At 38.1% G+C, this 24619-nt stretch overlaps 1 long non-coding RNA gene across 2 annotated transcripts in view; it reads right to left on the reverse strand.

Moving 5' to 3' along the window:
• Positions 1-24619, reverse strand: part of LOC143676320 (uncharacterized) — a 39142-nt gene that overhangs the window by 948 nt on the left and 13575 nt on the right. The window contains exon 3 of one of the 2 annotated variants that reach the window (XR_013172001.1): positions 474-614. This is a non-coding gene — a long non-coding RNA (uncharacterized LOC143676320). Of the gene's footprint in view, positions 1-444; positions 615-24619 lie in introns of both variants that reach the window. The other variant, XR_013172000.1, reaches the window with a different exon arrangement.

Raw genomic sequence — 24619 nt, forward strand, 5'->3', positions numbered from 1 at the left:
TTTTCAATTTCTTGTCTTTTAAAAGACCATGTGACTTAAAGTGATTCCTCTCATATAACAATAAAATGTAGGGTCCCAAATGATGAGAGTAGATGATAATAATCATAATTATGATAAAAGCACCATCAATGCACACTCCAGAAAGATATTTTATACAACATAAAGAGCTTAGCCCAAGACTTGGAAAGGGAAAAAATGTGCTTGTGTCTGGTGTTCAGACATTTGACATAATCACTTATGCCCCGGATAAAAAAAAGAGCATGTTAGCAGGTGTCAAATTTGGAAATAGATAAAAATCTTTCACTTTATGAATAAAAAATTGAATATATATATCCAATTTATCAAAAAAATTGTGCTAGTTTCTAACAATAAGCACTTTAATTAGTAACGTGGTGTTTTCTTTCAGATATGTAAACTATTTTCCAATCTGAGTTGTTTACTTACCTGTGTTTGAATTAATCATTTGTACTTACTTCCAAACAATATGCTGTAGAATGCTCTTGTGTATTTTTTATCCATAATATAAAAGAGGTATTAGGGGTGGGCCACAGTGGCTCAGCAGTCAGAGTTCTTGCCTGCCATGCCAGAGACCTCGGTTCAATTCCTGGTGCCTGCTAATGCAAAAAAAAAAAAAAAAAAAAGAAAAAAAAACAGGTATTAGTCCATTTGTGCTTAAGTGATTATGAAGATGTTCCCAAAGTGAATAATTCCTGTGAGGCCAAGTACCTTACGACATGGCTACCACATTCCAGAACATTTGAGACTCATGGAAGCCTTATATTTAGGCTCAAATTCATGCTTAAATTTAAGATAGCTTTTGCTCTATTATTTCTCTGAGTGACAATAAAAATGGAAAGAAACATGAAAGGGGATGGAGAGAAGAAACACTCATTTGTTGCTAATGTGCAACCATTTTGGAAAACAGTATCATATACAGTTAAACATAAATTTACCATATGACCTAGGAATTCCACCTCTAGATACTTTCTCAAGAGAGATGAAAATATATGTTCACATAAAGATTTGCATACAAATGTTCACAGTAGCACTCTTCATAATAACCAACAGTAGAAACAACCCAAAAATCCATCATTTGTCCACATTATCTGGTGAATGGATAATATTGGAGAAATAAAACAACCCTGCCAACAAACAAGTTATATAGAAAAGAGAGAGAGAATGCAATTTATTATTAGATAAGCATTAGCAGATTCCATGCATGGAAAGTAGCACAAAAGTGTCTATAAAATTTGAATAGAATAGAACTTCACTCAAATTTATACAGGAAAGTAGAAATTACACTTTTTAAAATCTCTTTGCGAGACAGCAGGATTCCCCTTGGGATTATCTCCTGTATACCTCATAAGAAGCTTCTGTGTTAATTTTGGAGGTATGTATATAAGTTCTAAATGGTCATAAAGCCCATAATCTTGTGGCATAAAATCAAAAGGTCGAGTTTCTCTTCCTCTTATCAAGCCTCTTATTCTTTCAAGGATACATCCTAAGTGAGACAAATGCCTCTCTCCTCTTTGTGAACCACCACAACAAAATTGATCATTTTGCTCTTACAAGAAACAACATGCATTATGTTCATTTTAATGGAATACTATGCATCAATAAAAAGCTTACCAAACAGTCAAGAGGTTGGAACCACATAGTTCAGCCATCTAGTTAAACATGGTGGGTTGAATACTTGCATTTACTTCCACTCCTTCTGGAAACTCATGAAAATGGCACATAATTATGATGGTGATGAAGGAGTGGTATAAACCACAAGAAGGAAGAGAAAAACAAACAACAGTGAGAAAAGTTGATAAATTAGAAAGCAAATGGATGGGTAGTAAATGACTTAGCAGACCAAAGCTGGCAGGAGGCAAACTGAGGAGCACCAGAAAGCCCTCAGAAGGTCACAGATTGGTAGCACTAGGTGTCTCAGGAAGTGCTGGGAGTGGGGGTGACAGTGAAATTGACAAGAGAACTAGTTCCTAGAGCCCCACTCACACTGCGTATAGTCTGGCAACTGCCTTTCTACCCACATTCCCAGCTGACTCTGTAGAGGGTCAGAGTGTCTCTGGCAGAGGGAACTGGATGCACAATGAAAGTAAGAGTACTTTAGTGAATAAAGCTTTTGCTGATAGAATGTTGAGACCTCCAGCCTTTTTCACTTACTTGGTTCTGAGAATGCAAACATACAGGCTAATGTTCTATAGTCAAGAGACTGGAATTTTCTTTTCTGGGGAGTCTAAATAGCTCAAGAGAAGAGACAGACATCTGTGAGCAAAGCACAAAACAAAAATAAAAACCCAGTCTTTCAGATCATGGTCCAGAGGCATCACCTTGAACACAGAACTTCCAATTACTTCTTGATGAATAGTTCTTGGATGTGAGCAGTCAGTTAAGGGTCACCAGACAAATGAGGAATGTCTCAAAATCATGAAAATCAGAGGCCAGATAAACAAATTAACTTGGAGGAAGCAAAGAATATGCAAGGAGAATAACATTCCTGGAGAAACAAACATTGCTAATATTAGTCCTATTCTTAGTAAAGGTAAAGGCCAGAGGCTTTCATAGAGAATCCTGTGATTTCGCACTTCAATTGTGCTTGAGCAGAACCTGGCACTCGCCTCCCTCAGCCAACCACTAGAAGTCAGCCCTGACCCCCCTCCTCCTAGTGTCCTAGGACCTCTCAAAGCTCTGCCAACGTGGCTTCTCAGCCACCCACCTTGAGGACCACGTCCCTGACACAGGAGCACCAGAAAGAACAAGGACACAGCAGCCACCATCAATACCACATGGACATGAAGCTCTAAGCCTCTTACGTGTTACTCCTTTGACCATGAAAATGTGGCTTTTAAGAAATTTGTGAATGTTTTTTTTACCAATTTCATGAAAAAAGAGAGCATGTTGAGAAACTTATGAAGCTGCAGAACCAATTAGGTGGCGGAATCTTCCTTCAGGATGTCACCAAATCGGAGGGTGACAACTGGGACAGCTGGCTGAATGCAATCACGTATGCAGATATATACTGATTAGCATGGTAAGCTTGTCCATTCTGATAAGCTATCTCTTCTGGACAAAAACTGTTTTATCACGTGGAGTTGCTAACCTACAATTCTGTATGATACAGTCCATTGCTCCATTTTCTCAGAAAGCCCCTGTAAGTCAATTGTTTTTGTCCTCTGGAAAATCCTTTCCCAGGAAGAGTTTCCTCCCATCCAGCAATGCCCAATGCAGACAGTCATTTTATTTTACTTAACACACTTAAAAAAAAGAAAGAAACAAACAAAGGTACAGAGGAAAGGAAAATTACACTACAAAACCCAGCTATGGATAGTATTTACACAGTCATAAATATTGAATATTGATCCAACCAAACTTGCTATAACTATATTGGAAAGATTGGCAGGTGAGAAGAAGAGAGTATGATGACTATGGAGGAAGAGAATAAGATTTTCCTTCTCTACGTAAGAAGACATTAAGCAAAAGTAATGTATAAAATATAAAAACCCAGAAATAAAAATATAGGCACGTACAGGCTTGCCTATATACATTAAGCAATTCTTTATTGCTTAATGTAATGCCCAGATATATCCTCTGAGAGTCTACAAAAGTTCCATGTGTTTTGATTACTTTCCAGAAAACTACAATCCCAAGATGGGTTCCTAGGACGGATAAGTCCTGAAACACAGAGAGGCCACCCTCTCTAGACCATCAACTAGTTCCATCCCCCTATCCTATATTATCGTTAGCCCTTTCCAACATGAAAAAATTAGAATAGGTACAGTCCAAATACCCCTAAATATTGGAAGAAAGATTGTTTTGGTTTGTTAAAGCTGTCAGAATGCAATATACCAGAAATGGAATGGCTTTTAAAAGGGGTATTTATTAGGTTGCAAGTTTACAGTTCTAAGGCTGAGAAAATGTCCAAATTAAGGTACCAACAAGAGGTTACCTTCACTCAAGAAAAGTTCATGCTGTCCAGACACCTCTGACAGCTGGGAAAGCACATGGCTGGCTTCTGCTGGTCCCTTGCTCCTGGGCTTTGTTGCTTTCAGCTTCTGTTCCTGTGGAGCTCCCTCACTTTGCTTTTCCAGGGCTGGGTTTCATCTCTTGGCTTCCGTTGGTTCTCTCTAAGTTCTGGCTTGCTTAGCATCTCATGGGAAGGCACATGACAATGTCTGCTGGGCTCTGCCCATGTCTAGGCATCTGCTCTCTTTATTAGCACCCCAAGCACCTCCAAACACCTGTGTCTCTGTCAGCTCTGAAGCAACTCTTCTCCAAGCATCAGCACCTAAGTTTTCTCCAAAATGTTTCCTCTTTAAAGGACTCCAGTAAACTAATCAAGATCCACCTTGAATGGGTGGAGTCACATCTCCATCTAATCAAAAGGTCCCACCCACAATTGTGTGAGTCAGATCTCCATAGACATAATCTAAACAAAAGTTTCCACCCTACAATATTGAATCAGGATTAAAAGAATGGCTGCCCCCACATGTTTCAATAGGAAAAAGAAAGGACTTTTCTGGCATTCATGACAACTTCAAACTGGTACAAAGATCAAAGGAGAAGGAGGAGTTATAACAGAGAAGATAGGATTTAACAAATGAGTGTGACTGCTGAATCATTATATTGATATTTCTTAAGTCTCAAGAGTCTTGGAGCAGCTAGAAGAAAAAAACTAAAATTGTGGAACTGTAATCCATACCAAACTCTGAAGTTTGTTCTGTAACTACTTGTTCCAATGTACTTTGAAATTTATTGCTTTTTGTATTTACGGTGTATTTCACAATTTAAAAACATAGGCATGTTATTTGGATATACAGAGGTATAACAAAAAGAATAAATAAATTGGTTTAAAATTATTGCTTTGGGGAAGTTGTAAATGATGAGAGAGTGTTTTGGGTGTTTTTTTTTAAGTATATACTTTTAATTCCACCAAGAAGCAACTATCCTTTCTCCTGTGCCCCACATTTCACATTAGTGAAATTACACAGTGTTTGACTTTATGTGCCTTACTTATTTCACTTAACGTAATGTTTTCAAGGTCCACCCACGTTTCAGCATATTACAGAACCTTACTCCTTCTTATGGCTAGATAGCATTCCATTTGTATCACATATTGTTCATTCATTCAACCGTTGATAAACACTTGGACTGTTTCCATCTTTTACCTATTGTGAATAATGCTGCTGTGAACATTGATGGACATATATACTTTGGAGTACTAGTTTTCAACTCTTTGGCGCATATATAAAGGAGTGGACTTGTGGGTCATATGGTAACTCCATGTTAACTTTTGGAGGAACTGCAACGCTGCTTTCCCCAGTGGCTGCACAATTTCACATTCCCACCAGCCATGCTCTGGTTTCCCATCCTTCTCATCCTCACCAACACTGGTTATTTTCCATGTATTTTTCTTAATAATAGATATCCTTGTAGGCAGGGAGTGGTACCTCATTGTGGTTTTGATTTGCATTTCCCTGACGGCTAATGATGTTAAGCATCTTTTCATGTGCTTATGGGCCATTTGTATATCCTAGGAAGGCTGTTTTTAGTGCAATTTTCCTAAGACATATTCATATGTCCTAGATTCATCCAAAGTGCACAGTCAGTTGTTCACAGTATCATCATAAATCTGTGCATTAATCACCACAATTCTTGAACATTCTCATTGTTCCAAGAAATAAAAAATAAAAATAAGAATAAAAACTAGAAGTAAAAAAGAACACCCAAAATATCCCATACTCTTCATCATCCCCTGTTATTAATCTATTTTTGTCCTTATATTTACTCATTTGTCTATACACTGGATAAAGGGGGTATCAGTCACAAGGTTTTCACAATCACATGATCACATCATGAAAGGTATATAGTTATACAATCATCTTTAAGCATCAAAGCTACTGGATTATAGTTCAACACTTTCAGGTATATCTTTCTAGCTATATGCTAATACACAAAAATATATTAATAGCACTAAAAAGGGGATATCTATATAATGCATAAAAATAACCTCCAGAATGACCTCTCAACTCTATTTGAAATCTCTCAGCCACTGAAACTTTATTTTGTTTCATTTCTCTTCTCCCTTTTGGTCAAGAAGTCTTTCTTAATCCAACAATGCCAGGTTCAGGCTCATTCCCAGGAATAATGCTCCACATTGCCAGGGAGATTTACAGCCCTGGGGGGCACGTCCCCCCTAGTGGGGAGTGCAGTGAGTTTTTCTGCCAAGTTGACTTCGACAGAGATGCTACATCTGAGCAATGAAAGAGGTTTTCTGGTGGTGACTCAGGCATATTTATAAGTAGGCTTAGCTTCTTCATTATAAGTTTCATGAGGGCAAGCCCCAAGATCAAGACCTATTAATTGGTAGTCCCCAGTGCTTACAAAAATACCTGGAATTCCCCAGGTAGGGAAGTTTAATATTTTCACACTTTTCCTCAGTCCTTCAATGGGCTTTGCAAATACTTTTTTAATTCTCTGGAAGGCTGTTTTAATGTGATATATATTATAGAATTATATCTTTTTCAAATCATATCCCTGTGATGGTAGCAAAAATTTGAAGATGACTCCTATGACCTCTACTCCCTGAGGCTACACCCTGTTTAGTCTTCTCCCCTTGAGTGTGTATGGAAACTATGACTTGCTTCTAGCCGATAGAATATGGGAAAGGTGATGGACTGTCACTTCCATGATTACATTACAACATATAAAACTTTATCTTAAAATGAGGTAGGGGGGAAAGGGAGAGACTCTCTGTTGCTTGCCTTGAAGAAGCCTGTAGGTTGGAAAAGCCCTTGTGGCAAGAATCTGTGGGCTACCTCTAGGACTTGAGACCAGCCTCCAGCCAACAATCAGCAAAAAATTGAGGTCCTCAATCATACAGCTGCAAGGAAGTAAATTCTGCCAACACTCTGAATGAGTTTGGTATATTTAAATATGATTGGACCATTTAGTTGTTTGTCTCTCAGTGGAAACATTCAATACAGCTAACTGCAGACATCAGTTCAGAAGATACAACCGAATGAAGTCACTTGACCTGGACCTGGATCATCAGCTTTATCAGGCTCCTCCTAGACCCTGAAAACAATCTTTGTTTAAAGTCTTCGTTTCTGAATGATGGGATTAATAGCAGGTTTATTTCTTCAGATATCAGACTCTATTCCTTTGATAATAAATACATCCTGTTTCAACTAATCATCATGTATTTTTAACACTATGCTATGATTGCTGCAACATGCAAAGGAATAAAACAATACATGTTCTCTAGAGACTTGTGACCACAGTGGAGACATAACATGAAAACATGAGTAAATAAAAGGCAATGCTCAACAGTGAATGAAGCCTATTGATACTACAGAAATTTGTAAGATGTAGGTGATAAGTGGGCCACAGCAGGGTCATGGAAGACCTCACAGATCAGCTGGCATTGGATCAGAGCTTCCAGGAGGAGTAAGAGTTTAGTAGACAACAAGCAGTGGAACAGGAAATCCAGTTGAGGATACAAAAACAACTAAGTAAAAACTGAAGGTCAAAAAACTCCATGGGTGTTCAAGACAGAGGGAGCAAACAAATTACTTGAAAAATATAAGAAATAAAAGTAGAAAAATTGGGATCAATGCTCCAGAGTGTAGAACTATCATTTGTCTACAGTAGACATTTGCTAATCAAAGGGCATGACCAAGTTTGAGAAGGAAAATAGTTTGATCAAGTTCAAGTTTTAGGAAGATCTTCTGTTCCTGTAGTGAAGAAAAAATGAAAGTTAAAAGTAGTTACCTGGTTTTCAAGTCTATAGAAATGTCCAATCTAAGGCATCCAGGGAAAGATACCTTGGTTCAAGAAGGCTGATGAAGTTCAGGGTTTCTCTCTCAAGTGGAATGTCACATGGTGAACACAGTCAGAGTTTCTCTCTCATCTAGAAAGGCACATGGTGAACACAGTCAGGGTTCCTCTCTCATCTGGAAGGGCACATGGTGAACACAGCGTCATCTGCTAGCTTCTTCTCTTGGTTTCCTGTTTCATGAAGCTCCCCAGGAGGCATTTTCCTTCTTCATCTCCATAGGTTGCTGGCTGGTGGACTCTCCTTCTTGTGGCTATGTTATTCTGCTTTGCTCTCTCTGAATCTCTTCCATTCTCCAAAATGTTTCCATTTTATAGGACTCCAGAAACTTATCAAGATCTACCCATATGAGTGGAGACATGTCGTCACCTAATCCAGCTTAACAACCACTCTTGATTAAATCACATCTCCAGGGAGATGATCTGATTACAGTTTCAAACATACAGTATTGAATAGGGATTATTCTGCCTTTATGAAATGAGATTTAGATTAAAACATGACTTTTCTAGGTGACATATACCCTTTCAAACCAGCACAGACATGATCAGAAAGAAACAGTTGAAAGAGTTAATTCTAAGAAATAAATTGATAGAATTTGGTTAAATAAGAAGGGAGAAGAAACAAGAAAATGTTCAATGTAATTAAATGTCAAAGATAAGAAATGAGGTTCTCAGTCCAGGATGTTTAGCCTCTACCATCTCCTTTGTGTTTCACGGACTGTTGATACAGAGTGAATTGATTTAGACAAATAAAGAAAATATTGTACTTTGTAACATAGAGGGAAAAAGGAGGGCACTGAACTCTGCTAGCATAAAGAAGCAGTTACTACTCATGCATTTTAAGAGACAAAAGGCATCCTACAGGGCATCTCTGAACATTCTTCCCCTTTCTGATTTTCAGGCAAAGGAATTTACACGCACATCAATTCCCTTGATCATTCTCTCTGGTGATGCAAATCCAGTTAGTATTCTCATTCAAAGCAGACATTACTCAAGGCCACACACATCCAGCCTGCCAGTGCCCTACCTCTCACCCCCTCTACCCCCAAGATGCTTTCTCTAAACAAATTACAACTGTGGAAAGGAAGAGAGCAGTACTTGAGCACAAAAGCTTCAGAATATAAATACCAATTACAGCTGACTGAATGGTTTTGCATATGGTGCATCTGCCCCAAATTAGAAATACTTGTGAATGGAATACCACAAATGTCTTTGAAGTTCATTGCTGTTAAGAGAGCTATGCATTGAGGAGGCCTTTTCCATGTTTACATAGCATGTTATGGTTTCACTGAGACTGAGGAAAGTGGAATAACCACTCTGGTTTACATTACAGGATGGTTCACAGAGATGAAAGGATTTTGTGCATTGAGTCATATTGCCTATGTTATTACCACTGGGGCACATATTGCATAAACTAAATCAAGTTAATCTGCTAGAGCTTTGCATTATATACTTGAGGATCATTATACAAGATAATGTCATGTGTCTGAAATGGTTTAAGTATGCAGAGGATTTGATGACCTCTTCACATATTCCAAATCTGTACTTTTTATAAGGTTGCGCCACATGTTCTCTCTTACCCTCTCTTTCCTTGTAAGAGTTAATACCATCTCTATGGTGAGCAACCACTTCTTATATTTACCGTAGAACAGTGTACCATGAATCTGTAACTGGGAATGAAAAAGAGATCAACACAGTCTAGTAGAATATAAACAACTCACATGCTAGATAAAGCAGGCATATGAGGTCTTCATCAGGCCCTTAAAGACATTCAGATTCTAATTGGTTAAACACACCACTGTGAAAACACCATCTACAGGTGAGACTGTTTTAATGTGCTTAAAGGTGTAGAGACCACAGAACCAGAGCAGAGGGTCCATGCTGAACGGATCACAAGATAAATGCAGGTGGATACATAGGGATTTTGTATACTTCTATCTTTAACTGGGTCCCATCCTCTATTTTCTATTCTAATGGGAGTTGGAAAACACGTTATAGAGAACATTTGTAGTTATAATGCTATGCATCCAATGCTTGTCTTGTCCCACCCCACATTTCAGAACTTTTTGTCACAGTTCCTATGCTCTACCTTTTAAACATGTCTACAGCTGTCAGTGGCCAATATTATCTGAACAACTAGAAAATTCTGTAATTTAGTAGAAAGTCTCCTCCACTTAAAAACATAATAGAAGAGATCCTCAGAGGCCCCAGACTAGAAAGCTACCTGAAATGCCATGTGTGTTTCCCTCAAGGGTTTCATAGAACTGACAAAGACAGAAAGTCTTCTGAGGATACCCTTATCAATGTTTTTCACCAAGCTACCCCAAAGGCAGGTGAAAATTAATCCACACTCTTGTAGTATTTGTGTGAAGCTCAAAGCAGAGCATAATTAAAAGTCCTTTAGGGTCTAATTTTTATTTTATCTTTAAAATTTAACTCAGATTTGTTCTCTCATCCTTAATGTCTTTATCACGGATATTCTCAACTAGTAGGTATGAGGAATGGCATAGTCTTATTTGGAGACAAAGTATAACTTGGTGTGTGTGCTTATAAAGTGGTAGGATAGGTGTTGGGAGGTGGGGCAGGAAGAAATAAATAAGTAGTTTTGGAAGGTCCAGATAATATTCACATACCACACGGGAAAGTAGTAAAACCTGATTGGTGGTACAGTGCTGTTAAGAAAAAAATTTCCAAATGTAACCTGACCAACCTGACCCCAGTCATTGCCTCAATTTCATTGAATTCCCTTTAGCAGGTCAAAGCACCACCAATTTGAGTTACATTATGGTAAAACTTAATTTTCAGAAAGTTAAAGACATGATTCTCAGACAAATATTTAGAGAGCATTTTTCAAAAAGTTCTTTTAAAAGTCATTAATCAGAAAACAAACAGGATGGCAAAACTTACTCAAAGGAGGATGGGGGAACTTCTATACATAGTCAGTGAAAGAAAACATGCATTACGTGTTGGGGATTGAATCTTATCCCCCACAAAAAGCATGTTCTGATCCAAGCCCTTGGTTCTGTGGATATGAACCCATTTGTAAATAGAAACTTTGAAGTTGTTACTAGTTAAGGAGGGCTCAAACTAAATGAGGGCTGAAGTCCTTATAAGCAAAGGGAATTGGACACAGAGAAAGAAGCCATGGGTAACATTCAAAACCAGGAAATTAACAGAACCCAGAAGAATAAGAAGATGCTGCCATGTGCATTGCCATGTGACAGAAAAGTGAAGGACTGAGGATTACAGGCATCCAGCTCCAAAATACCATGGTCTTAGGGAAGAAAGGGACGAAAGATTCAGAGTCTTGCTGATTCTTGGATTTGGGACTTCTCCTAGCCTCAAAATTGAAAGCCAATAAATTCCCGCTGTTCAAACCGGCCCATGGTATGGTATTTGTTTCAGCAGCTAGGACACTAAAATAGTTAGATTGCTAAGTAAGATGAAAAACTGGTTAAAGTCCAAATGGCAATAAAATCACAGTCTTTACTGTTATCTTGTCTGAGACAGATATCATTTATATCTCTACCAAAGTAAAAATCACTTGCAATTTTTCAGTTGTCTTCAAGATAATATCTAAGTTTACTGAGTCTGGATCCTAATCAATAGTAAATAGTAAGGTAGACAATGTTAGATCCACCAGTAGTTCCTGTACTTAAGTGTGCATCACAGTCATCTGGAAAGCTTGTTGGGCCCCACCCCCAGAGTTCCTGAATCAGTAGGTCTGGAGTGAGGCCCCAGAATTGGTATTTCTGACAAGTTCCAAATGATAGTAATCCTGCTTGTCCAGGGACGACACTTTGAGAACTATTCTTCTAGTATGACATTGGAAGGTCTTATAGTAATATTTCTAGTCTATTTTCAAGTGTTGGATATACTGGGATAAATTGTGAAAGTCTTTGAAATAGACCAACAAGCTTATTGGATATCTTCAAAGGGAAACTAGCCATTTCTAATTCCAGATTCTCTAAAGCAATAGTATTTGTACCTTTTGTTGTCACCGAGCTATTCTACAATTCTATAATTTGTAGATAACTAATAGCAATGCAAAAGATTCTTGTCCATAGACATGCAGGTTAATTTTGTCCAGGTGGAAGGACAATTGATTTTCCTTCACCATCTCCTTCCCCTCTGTTAAAAGCCACTTTTCCTTTGATTTGTAAATTCATTTCTAGCACTGCTCATTTGCATATATATGCAGTGCTTTGAATTTTCCCTTGAACTGGCTGTAGCATCTTATTTCTTCCCTCAATTAGTGTGTTAATTATACTCTTTGATACATGTTCATTTTATATTCGGATAAGTTGTGATTACACCCTCTTTAAAAACTTATTCTTTAACAGATATACTTTCTAAAACATAATCCCCAAGTTTGGAATTTCACTTTTGATGATTCTATTTTCATTGTAAAACAAGTGGCTTTCTTTTTCCAGTAGAGCTGGCTGCTGTTTTTTGTATTCCCTAACACTTAACAATCAGTTGTAAAATTTAGTCTACTGGGCCACTTCCCAGACTGGGATCCTATGGATTCCAGCTGCCTAGTTCCTTTAACAATAACACAGCTGCTCTTACTTTGTTAATCCCTCTTAACTGTTATCATTTATCTAACTCCGTGGATTCATATTTGCTCACATCGAATTGCATTATTTATGGGTATAGTTAGACCATTCCTATTACTGAGGGTGTTGACCTCAGCCTCTTAATTAACAACAGCAAAACCACAGAGCGTTTGCTACCTGTTTCAAAACCTGAAAACTCTTTGTGGGACATCTGGAACGTGAGGAGGAGGTAAACCCTTGTGCCAACTTAGAATCCTTTGAATTTCTAGGGTCAGCAGGAAATCTTAGCTAGCTAGTGGGGTCACAAGCAGATATTTTAAACTCTGAGTTCATGACCCTGGATGTTACCCAGCTTGTGATCTGAATTGCTCCTTCCAATAGGACGTTTGTGCTCCATCAAGGAGCTCAGACCCTCTGCACTGCCCCGGAAGAAGCCCTTCTGGGGCCCTCAGCTCTGCAATTCATAACAGACTCAGGCTTGGCTCTCACTGTTCGCTCTTCCTTGTCCCGCTCTCAGTCACCTCATTTGGAAGATAGCAACACCCAATTCTACTCACCAACTATAACTGGTGATTTCTTTATTTCCCAGATAACTGCAAAAAGCTGTCGAGTATATTGTGGGGAATATGGAAGCCAGACTGAGTTCATTCTTAGTAATAACTTTGTATCAAAGAAGAAATAATGCCACTTATTTCTCCTAGGTTTAGAGAAATGAGGCTTTGAATTTTTTGACTATTTGTTTCCTCAAAGTTATTAATATGTATAAGGTCTTTCAGGTACCATTTAGCCTTTCTAACCCAAGTACTTATGTTTTCATATGAAGTATACTTGGAATGGCATATTTTAACTAATACTTTAAGATATTTTTCAAAAGAAGACATGGATCATTTTCAAATCTCATTTACATGACACTTTTCTTTCACCATTTCCCTACAGTTCAGGGGTTCCTAACTGTGGGCTAGAAGACCATATGGTGATATATTTTCTCAATCTGCCAATTGTTTTTCTATGTAGTCAGCAAAAAAAAGGAAATTTAATGACAAAGAAATCTTGCCTGGGTTCTTCAATTTAAATAAGAACTGGAAATGGAGGTGTGACAGATATCAGAACATGTCCCCACCAACCCTTCAACTTTCTAGGGTCACCTTAATCTTGAAGGTTTAAAGAACTATTGGTTCAAACCCAATTTGTGCAGGAGAGGAGTTAGAGTTGCCACATAAAATACAGGATTGTCCTAAATATTGCCTGGGGCATTCTTATACTAAAAAATATTATTCATTGTTTACATGAAATCTAAATTTAATTCGGCTTCCTGTATTTCATTGCTCATCTGGCAGCTCTGGGAGGGATAGTCCATCACCTCAATATATCTGGAGATCTTGGAAGGGCAATATATTATCAGCGACGGCTTTCACATTTTCACTCATCATTCTCTCTTTTTTCTTGACTCAAACACTACACGTGGCTCCTTCTCCTTTAGTTTTCCAAATTACCACTCAAAGCAATTTAAATTTTTACTGTTTATTCAGAGATGCAAAGAAAACCATAGTAATTTTCCAGTCACTCTCACACTGAGGAATTTTCACTATTCTCCTTTCCTGTGTTTCCAGTTTCCTAAAGTTTCTGAAACCCAACTCTACCCCTCAATCCCAACCAATGAGTCCCAATCCCTCCCCTGCAAAATGCTTGTATATTCCTACTGCAGGGTAGTTCCAATCTAAACTAATACTAAGCTGACTAGGCTTACTTAAAGGCACTCAACTACATTATAAATGCATGCCTAAGTGCACAGCAGTCACTCAAATACAATTACATTATCAGCTCTTAAATTACATTTTTTTTAAATTTTCCCTCTAAAAAGGAAAGAATACCATTTTTATAAAGCTGGGGAAAACAAGATTCAGGAGAAAAGACTGAAGAGGTTAGGGTTAAACATCCTGAAAAAGAGCAATCTAAGACACAAATAAGTCTATAGATGTATGAAAGTTTAAAATAAATTTTAGCAACTAGTTCTCTATCTCCACTAAGCTAATTTGTAGAGGAAAATGGTCAAATTATTGCCTGAAGGATCTAAGTCACTTGTGTAAATAGATCTTTTGAACCTGTGCATTCCCAGAGGGTTCACATTATAAGCCATAACTCAGATATAAACATGTGTCTCTTCTTCACACAGAACTCCCAGTGCCCTGTAGTCAAAGCATTAACCACTCAATTTTGAGAGTCTTTTGAGTTGCCTCACTGATTATATCCCCTGCCACTAAAGGTAATTGAGGGTGACATCTCACAGGAGCCCCCGATGTCAGTACCGACCATGAGGATGCACGTGTCTGGACTAAGGCTGCTGCCTAGCAGGACTTCTACAGCTATAACCTCTCAGCCCTGGAGGTTTCACTATCATGATCATGACATGGAGCCCAGAGTAAAAAGAAAGTTCTTCCTCATTATTGTCACCTATGGCTGCACAGCTCTAGAGTACTTTTTGCATACCATGGCTTGACCTTCTACCTGCCCCCCACCTGCACTGATCTCTGACACTAGTTTATGGGGCAGGGCTAGGGTTCCTCTCTCCCACTATCCATCCTCACCCTTCCAACTTAACCAAGAGCCCCTACACAACATTCTTAGCTGGGGCTGTCTCCCCTAGCAAATCCATGTTTGCAAATCGACTAGGGCAAAAACCTGTCTCATGAATTCAAAGAGATAGGTACAACTATGATGAAATAAGACCCAGCTACTTATAAGGAAGATTTTAAAAGCTCATGTTGCTGAACATTAGAATATATTTCCAAGGAGGGTCTAAATGCCTTTCAAGAGTTTAAAATAAAGGGTAATCTACTAAATGTCCACTCAAAATAAATTTCAAAGGGTATCTATAATCCTATCTTATTCTACACTTTATTGAATTGTAGAAATATATTGTATACACACATAGAAGCACACAACATATATATACACATATATGTATATATTTATGCAAATACAAATTCATAATTGTATAAAGTAAAAATATATTGTCAAAAAATATACATTCACTCAGTGTACACGCAAATTGCATCCACCAGAGAAGCGGATTAGTTCACTGCTCTCTTGAGGAGAAAGAGACTATGGAAAGAGCTGGGCTGGCAGAGAGGATCTGAGCGAAGGTATCTTCCTGGGCAACTTACAGGTCTTGTTACTTATTCCCTTCCCCAGGAAATTCAGCCTGTCTCAAGCCAGGATATAATAGACCCTAGGTAGAACCACAGGGAAACCCTTTTCAAATATTTCTCTCCAAAATAAATTGTCTCATAGGAATTATATTTGGGTATTATGCAACGCCTAGCTGTTCATCTAATTCCTATCTTCTTTTTCTAGACTCTCAGCACAATTGTATTTTCCAGCTCCCCATGAAGTTGGGTGTGCCCCTATGATTAAATTCTAGTCAGTGGAATGTGAGCAGAAATAATATGAACCATTTCCAGGTGAAATCCTTTAAGAAGAAGTTCTGCAAGCTGTGGGCTGAAGGTGAAAATGATGAGGGAAACATAAAATGGGAGGTGCCTGGGTCCTGTTGACTTTACCTGGACAAAAGCCAACCTCTAACCAGAAATACCTGCTGAGACTTTAGGTAAGAAATAAAATTCTGCATGTGAACTATTTATATGCAGATCTCTTTGTTGCCACAGCACAACCTCCCCTAAGACAGGTATCGACTGTTTCAGCAGCTTGAGCCCCATCTGATGACTCTCCAAGCTTCAGTTAACGCCAAAAGTCATTTTCTATTTCCTCTGGCTTTCCCACATTGGAATTGAAATCCCACAGGCTATTTACTGAAGCTGCTGAGGAACAAAGATTTCATGCCAGGTAACTTTCTGCAAACCTACATTTAAAGATTCTACTTCAGTGATTACAGAAAAGGTGTGCTTCGTGATTGCTTTTAATTGGTACCTATCATCTGCTTATAGAATTTTATTAACAATGTAAACATTCATTGCAATCTGGAGAACACAGGAATCTTAAGCAGCTTCTGAAATTCAATCAAAGTTCTTTTTATCTTTAGTGTTTGCCAATAGCTCATTAAATGTTTCTCAGTGTTATAAGTTCTGTAGCAGAAATGTTCCTCGCAAATAAAAGGGATAAAGTTGAGATGTTAACATAGATAAAGGACTGAGAGTTGCTCAGCTATGAACAAAATAGTAATAACTTTTCACAACAAAAGATTTGGCCACAGGCAGAAGATTAAGTAAATAATCCTCACCTAGTACTACTTTTAAAAATTGTCCTTTTTGCCCACCATCCTAATATTATTGAAGCTTTGAACTCTCTTCACTTACACACCTACACGCAAACACGCACATGCACACACACAGCTTCTAATAGAATTTAAGTTGTGTATATAAAACCCCAGGAGGTTTTACACTTAATCTAAATTTAATGGAGATGGAAGTGTTCTCAAGGTCAGTTGTCCATTTGATTTCTGGAATAGAGTTGTACTGTTACATTCTCCTTCAAACAGATCTGCCCCCCCAAATAAAGTAGTAACACAGATCTTATTGGTTATGTACACTTTCAGCTTAGACACTCAAGTGCTAAGTGACAATACGGCCAACTAAACCTCAATTTCTCCCTTAGTTAATGCAAATTCATAAAAGTAGAATCAAGCTAATAGTCTGTGTCTCTATTAAAAAACAAAGCTGGATTAGGTTGATAAAGTAGGAATTCTCACATCGAGGTCAGTTCTACACGGCTCAGTACCACTCTGATGCACGTTTCTCACTTAACTGAGAGTTGACTTCTCTGCCCAAAGCAAACTGCTCTTCCTAAAGCAAAGAAGCAAACACCTCCAAGATATCAGGACATCTTCCAAGAGTTATGAGGCCCAGCTTCACTGCTGCCACTTTGACAGATATGTAGCACAGGAGGTAACATACTTGTCAGGAGTCTCTGCTATTCAGTCATCAAGCTGACTCGAAAGGGAGGTTCTGTCTGAGACGTTTGTCACAGCAGTCTTCCAATTTCTGGAAAAATCCTGAAGTCACTACTCAGAGAAGCCAGCATGATCAGAGGACAATAAAATGGTATGGACATTCTGGAGCTCGACCCCAATCATGGGTTGATGTTGTAGAGAATCTGAATGCAGCTTGTTGCCTTTTTCTGGGACCCACAGATAGGTCCTGTGCTCAGATGTGTCCAGAGCGATAAAACACGATAACACAATCCCCTATTAGATAAAGGGACTGCTGGCATATTCTTTCCCCCATTGTCCTGAGCATATGTAAATGTGCACTGGAGACAGTCTGATTAAGGTAGACGTGTTTTAGGATACCCAGCTCACACTCTAGTGGAATATCTGTCCCTTATGGGGAGGAAGCACAGCCCCTCCAGCACCATGTTCTTCTTTTGCTGCACACACACACAAGTGAGGTATGCATAGACAACTCCCAAGGGTAGGCCAGCAGATAGGACCACTGGCCATGGGGGACCAATACCCACTAGTGAAGTTGGCCTTGCTCTGTTACTTCTCTAAGCGAGCAAATGTCTTCCCATCAGAGTCTGTGTGAGTTGTGCTCTTGTTGGTGACTCCAACACCTGTACTGGAATGGGTTGCCATCTCTTAGGTGTCCCTCTTTCCAACCAACAGTTGAGTTTTCATATCCTGCCATATTAAAATTTGAATACATTACCCTGTGAAAGTAATGTTTATCACACTGAAAAGAAATTGCAACTCCTCATGTCTAATGTCTGCCTGAGCCACAGATAGACACCATGTGGGTGCTTTTCTGGGTTTCATTACTATATTAAATTCTTCTTATATCTTCTGGGGTGTTTGGAAGGAACATATTCAAAAGTGTGAGCTGAGCTATCCTTGGCTTCTGCCTTGTTAGCAAGTCCCTGCAGTGGATAAGTGGCTCCTTTGGTACCATCATTTCTTCCGCTAGCATGGCCACTGGAAACTTCACTCCTATTCCAAGGCCCTGCCTGTACAGTCTTCTACAGACATTAGTGCAGGCAGCCCTCATTTGAGATTCTGCCTTCTCCACATTGCGCAGGCAAGAAGGATGGGACCATTACATTCAAGTGCCAGTTTCTGCAGGCCAGGGTATGCTCAGCCCTGGTGCCCAGCGCCATACCACTGTTCATCCTGTTCATTTTCTATTACCATAGGAATTAAAGCTTTATTGGCAAGTGCTGTAGACTTTAAACCTTTAGAATGCAAAAGGGCTCTTCTATCTTTCTTGGTGGTAAAACTCAGCCTTCAGAAATGACAGTTCATCTCCCACTCTCCCCAAAGACAGACTAGCCTGCTTCTTCAAAGCAACTGTTGGTCACTGTGCTGGTTTCAAAGGATGCAAGTCCCCTAGAAAAGCCATGTTTTAATCTAAATCCCATTTCATAAAGGCAGAATAATCCTTATTCAATACTGCATGTTTGAATCTGTAATCAGATCATCTCCCTGGAGATGTGATTTAATCAAGAGTGGTTGTTAAACTGGATAAGGTGATGACATGTCTCCACCCATCTGGGTGGGGCTTGATAAGTTTGTGGAGTCCTATAAAAGAAGAAACATTCTGGAGAATGAAAGAGATTCAGAGAGAGCAGAGAAGAATGACATAGCCACAAGAAGCAGAGTTCACCAGCCAGTGACCTTTGGAGATGAAAAAGGAACATGCCTCCCGGGGAGCTTCGTGAAACAGGAAACCAGGAGAAGAAGCTAGCAGATGACATCATGCTCACCATGTGTCCTTCCAGATGAAAGAGAAACCCTTATGTTCACCACGTACCTATCCAGATGAGAGAGAAACTCTGACTGTGTTCACCATGTGCCCTTCTGCTTGAGAGAGGAACCCTGAGCTTCAGTGGCCTTCTTGAACCAAGGTATCTTTCCCTGGATGCCTTTGATTAGATATTTCTATTGACTTGTTTTAATTGGGACATTTTCTCGGCCTTAGTACTGTAAACTAGCAACTTATTAAATTCTCCTTTTAAAAGCCATTCCATTTCTGGTATATTGCATTCTGGCAGCTAGCAACTAGAATGGTTACACTTTCATACCTTTCTACATTCAATTCCCAATAACTCACCTTGTTCAAATAGGATTCATCACCCGGTAGTGTAACTTTTTTATTTTTAAAGGCTCCACAACCAGATGGAGAATGCTTCTGGTCTGTATATATTATTCATCTTTTCATCCCCAGTATATAAAAACCAGTGCCTGCAACAGAACTTAATGAGTGATTCTTTTTAATTTTTGTCATTTAGAAAGACACACTTTTAAGCTCAACACCACAAATATTCTTTCCGTTATATCACATTCACCTTTTCCTCCTTTATTGTTAGCTCTTCAGAGGAGCAAACACAGTACAGATTGACACCCTCTTCATCTATAATAAATTTCACCTTTATTGGACTTGCCAGGAAAATGACTTGAAGCTGGAGCCCGCCCTGTAATCTAATAGGTAATGTGCACTTAGCAGGTAATAGATGCTTCAAAAATTCACTTTACCTTCCTTTAGCTTTAGCCCCAGCAAAATAAATAAGAGCCTCTGGCTACTCTTCCTTCTCAAATAAATACAATGTGAATCTAGAAGATAGTAAATTAAGTTTCACAACCAGCTGGGTGACCTTATACCTTCTATCAGCCAAGTGGTCGCCAGAGTAAATAACACTCATTTCTCTCTGTGTCAAAGCTTGGCTAATTTAGGCTGCTCTGAGTGTGGCTGTGTGTTCTCTCTTCCCCCTGTGCCTGGGACCTCACTGACTTCCTCAGCTCTGGGTCTCAGAAAGCAGACCTCATCTGGTTTACATTTCCTTTGAGCCCCATTCTGAAGGCCTAATGGGGAGATTTCAGATTTCTCTGCTAACACTATGGACTAAGTGATGAAAATCCCAATGGAATTCAGACTTCCTCTGTATTTATATATGTCTGTAGGGCAATTGTGAGTTAATAATCTTTTCCTGAAACCACTTTATATTTAACAATTATTTCTGGCATTATTCTTTCTTTCCCAAAGGAAATTTCTTTAAGATTATTGCTTGTTAGTACATATATAAAATAGTAACTCTATAATGCTATGATATTGTATAGCTTTTGAGTTTATTTAAATTAATTTAAAAACAGCATGGTCTTCCTCTGACCATTTATTATACTTTAATATAAGGAAATATTTAAGAACAATTAGTAAATAGGAAAATTTTCAGAAGTACTTTATATTAACTAACATAATTTAATCTAAACAAATCTGTTCATTTCTGAATGTTTGTTTCTCTCCTTTTAATTTCAACAATAAGGACATCTGTTCAATGGGATTGAATTTAGTTCAGTTTAGATCCATCCTCCACTATATGATTATCAAAATATATAAAACTTTAGGAATCATAAGTAGTCTGTATTATTTAGAAATTAAGACTCTAAATGCTTTCTAAGTTACCCATTTCATTTACATAAAATTTCTCCCACTGTAGATGGACAAAGTTGTGAATCGTGACTTAAAACTCTTTCATTTCTTTTTTCTTTATTTGAGTTTGTAATTTTACTTGAGTAGCTGTACATGACATTACAAAGTGCAGGCATTAACACAGACCAAGGGGATGCTCAATTTATCAAATGCAGTTTGAAGGAGTCTATTTCTCACATCCTCTCTTTTTTTGTTTTTTGGTCTCATGTCCCTTTTGATGCTTCACAGCAGCCAAGTGAACTGCATCTCTAGGAATTGGGCTTTTTTTATTTGAAGTCACCCATATCAGCTTGTCTTCTTTTATGGGATACTCTTCATGTTCAATTAAAACTATTGCTAACAGGTGCTCTGGTCAACCAGGGTGGCTGAGAGCAGGCAGAGCAAAGCAGAAAGCAAAAGTGAGCAGATGAGACCAGGATTCTGTGACTGCTTCTCCCATTAGTTTATTCTTATGAGAAAGCAGGCACAACTTCTCTAACTTTCAAATAAAAACAATAGCATTTACCTTACCCATTTCAAATGGCTAGTATGAGGCTAAGAGGCATTTGATGGAATTTGATGGAATTTTTTTTTTTTTTGTATGCTGTGTGGCAGGGGTCACATTTCATCCTTTTTCCATGTGAGTATCCCGTTATTGCAACACCATTTGTTGAATATTTGTGTGTGTGTGTGTGTGGGGGGGGGTATAAAGTGCACTGGCTAAGAATCAATTGATAGATTTTTAATGCATTCAGTATGCTATGTATTTTAAAGATGATACTATAAACCTAAGAAAAAATGGACAATTCACAAAAGTAAATATACTAACAGCCAATAAGTATAAGGAAAATGTTGACCTCTTTAGTGATTGAAGAAATGCAAATAAAAATTGACGACATTTTTTTACATGACCTTTTAGGCTGGTGTGGGTGGTATGAAATGGATTTTCTTACACATCATAGATGGGAGCATAATTTGTTCCAATAATAATATATAACATTATTTTCCAAATGAATGCAACATAAATGTGAATAACCTTCATCCAAGAATTCTTATAAAATTTTTTTCTAAGAAAATAATCTGAGAAGTGTGAATATAATTATTTATAATAATGAAAAGTGTATCAGAATAAAAAAGGGAAGTTATCATTTTGACAGAATATAAATGATTTCATGGTCAGAATTCCTTTTGATGCATTTAAAATGAACTGAGAAGGCAATACACTGATTTTCAAATATTTCCTTTTTTTTTCTGAAAATAAGGTCTCAGAGGATACTACAGACTGTATAGAGATGTACAAGTTCGAACCACATTTTCAATACAACACCTTCTTTCTCCTCGTCATTTCTACCTCATCTATAATTCTCTCTATTAATAAATTAAGACCACAGTTCTTAGCCTGTTTCAAATACACTCATGTTGCATCTTCCCCACTCCTGACCTGCGTGCATATATATATGCATCCCACAATTTAACTATAAATGCAAAACATCAGCGACTGTGATTTAAAAATAAATACAAAAGCCCAAAGAAGAGTGTCAGAACAATGTTTCCTTACTTTGGGTTGATGGCAGAATGAATGACTTCCTGAAGACTAAGACCCCATGAGGGTCATCATGCACAGTGGTCCTTCCAGTAGATACAAGAGACTTGTTCTTGTTTTCTTTCTTAATCATTGTTGTAGAATGGATCATGTATGCCAATTTAGACATGTTCTCAATCTTTACAGCATTCCTGTGGTGTGAACTCATTGTAAATAGGATCTCTTAAAGATGTTATTTTTAGTTAAAGCATGGCCCAACTAAATGACAGTCTTAGTTTAGATTACTGGAGGCTTTATAAAGAGCCAGAGCAGGAAGTCAGCAGGAACCCAAGAAAAGACAGAGCATTACCATATGAGGGGAAAGCCAAGGAACCCTAAGGATTGCCAGCCAGTCAGAACGATGTCAACCTAGAAGGAAGCATACCTTCTAACTGCTGAAACCAAGTCGATAAATTCCTGTGGTGAAGCCAACCCATTGTGTGGTATTTGTCTTTAGCTTGGCAAATTAAGACAGTCATTATGTACATTTCAGTCCTTCAAGGATAAGGGCAAAGAGACTAGCATTTTGGGACAGTATCAGAAGGTGGGGAGAATGGAGTTGTTTCTCTGTGCTTCAATATAGTTCAGTATTTTTAAAGAGTACATGGGACATAGTAAGTGATAAAAAGATGCTTACTGAGTGAATAAAGACTCTCTCATGCTAAAGGCTCAAATGGTGAATATAGCTCTTATCCTAATACACACAACACTCTTGATTCAGAATTAAATGCATGATAGGAAGAAAATGTCTGGGTGATTTTTTTTTCAAGAAATTTCTCCTGCTTCATAATTATTTAATAAAGACTTCATGCATTAAAGAATCCTTACTCTTTGTTAGCTCCACTTCATGAACTCAATGCACCCCTGGTAGACTGTTATGTTAAACAAACCTTTCCTTTTTCCTGAGAAACACTGATTAAAATGAAAGGACATTAGTATTATTTCTATCAGTTCTTTGAGTTTCTTGATACATTGACATTTCAGGCTGCAGCCTATGTTAATTACCTTGGAGGGAGAAAAAAGGAAGTCCCAGGCCATTCATCACCACAGAATGTGGGGGAATCTCATCCACATACACAGAATGTGGAGGAGTATTTCTCTCAAATACCCCTGAGGACAATTTCCATTCTGAAGCCTGAGCACTCTCAAGAGCTCTGAAAACTTTTCCACCAAGTCAGTGTGTACCTATCAGGATTCATGCAAGTGTCCAACTCCTTTCTGCAGTTTATTAAGCTATTTCCCTCAACAATAGCTGGTGGCAGTGGACAAAACCCAGCAATTTATATGCTGATACTCTGAACTTTAAATTGGGACAGAATTCTTGTAAATATTCATAATAATGACATGGTCACAAAGCAGACATGAAAAACAACTTTTTACATGAAGAGAGGGAAAAAAATCTCAAAAACATCTCCTTGCCCAAATAAATCCATATACTGAATTAATTCTGGGATTATTCTAGACTTGGATGGGTATATTTTTAAAAATATATATTTATTGAGAAATCCTCACATACGTATAGTCCATCCATTGTATACAATCAATGGCTCACAATATCATCACATAGTTGTGTATTCATCACCATGATCATTTGTAGAACATTTGCATCACCCCAGAAAAAAGAATACAAAGAAAAAAGAAAAAAAACCAAAACTCATAACTCCCATACTCCTTATCTATCCCTCTTATTGACCACTAGTATTGCAAGCTACTTGTTCACCATGTGCCCTTCAAGCTGAGAGAGAAACGCTGAATGCCATCGGCCTTCTTGAACCAATGAATTTTTCCTTGGATGCCTTAGGTGGGACATGTTTTCAGCCTTAGAACTGTAAACTAGCAACTTTTTAAATTCCCCCTTTAAAAAGTCATTCTGTTTTGGTATATTGCATTCCAACAGCTAGCAAACTAGAACACTACCCAACTTTTTTTTACCCCTTATCCTCCCTCTATTAAACCTATTTATTTTCCTTATTTTTTTACTCATTTGTCTATATCCTGGATAAAAGGAGCATCAGACTCAAGGTTTCACAATCACATGATCACATTGTAAAAGCTATCTAGTTATACAATCTTCTTCAAGAATCAAGGCTCCTGAAACACAGTTCAACAGTTTCAGGTACTTCCCCCTAACCACTCTAATATACTGCAAACTAAAAAGGGATATGTAGATATATAGATGTTTATGTAATGCATAAATATAACCTCCAGAATAACCTCTCAACTTC

Source organism: Tamandua tetradactyla, chromosome 3 (assembly GCF_023851605.1).
Source record: "Tamandua tetradactyla isolate mTamTet1 chromosome 3, mTamTet1.pri, whole genome shotgun sequence".
NCBI lineage: Eukaryota > Metazoa > Chordata > Mammalia > Pilosa > Myrmecophagidae > Tamandua > Tamandua tetradactyla.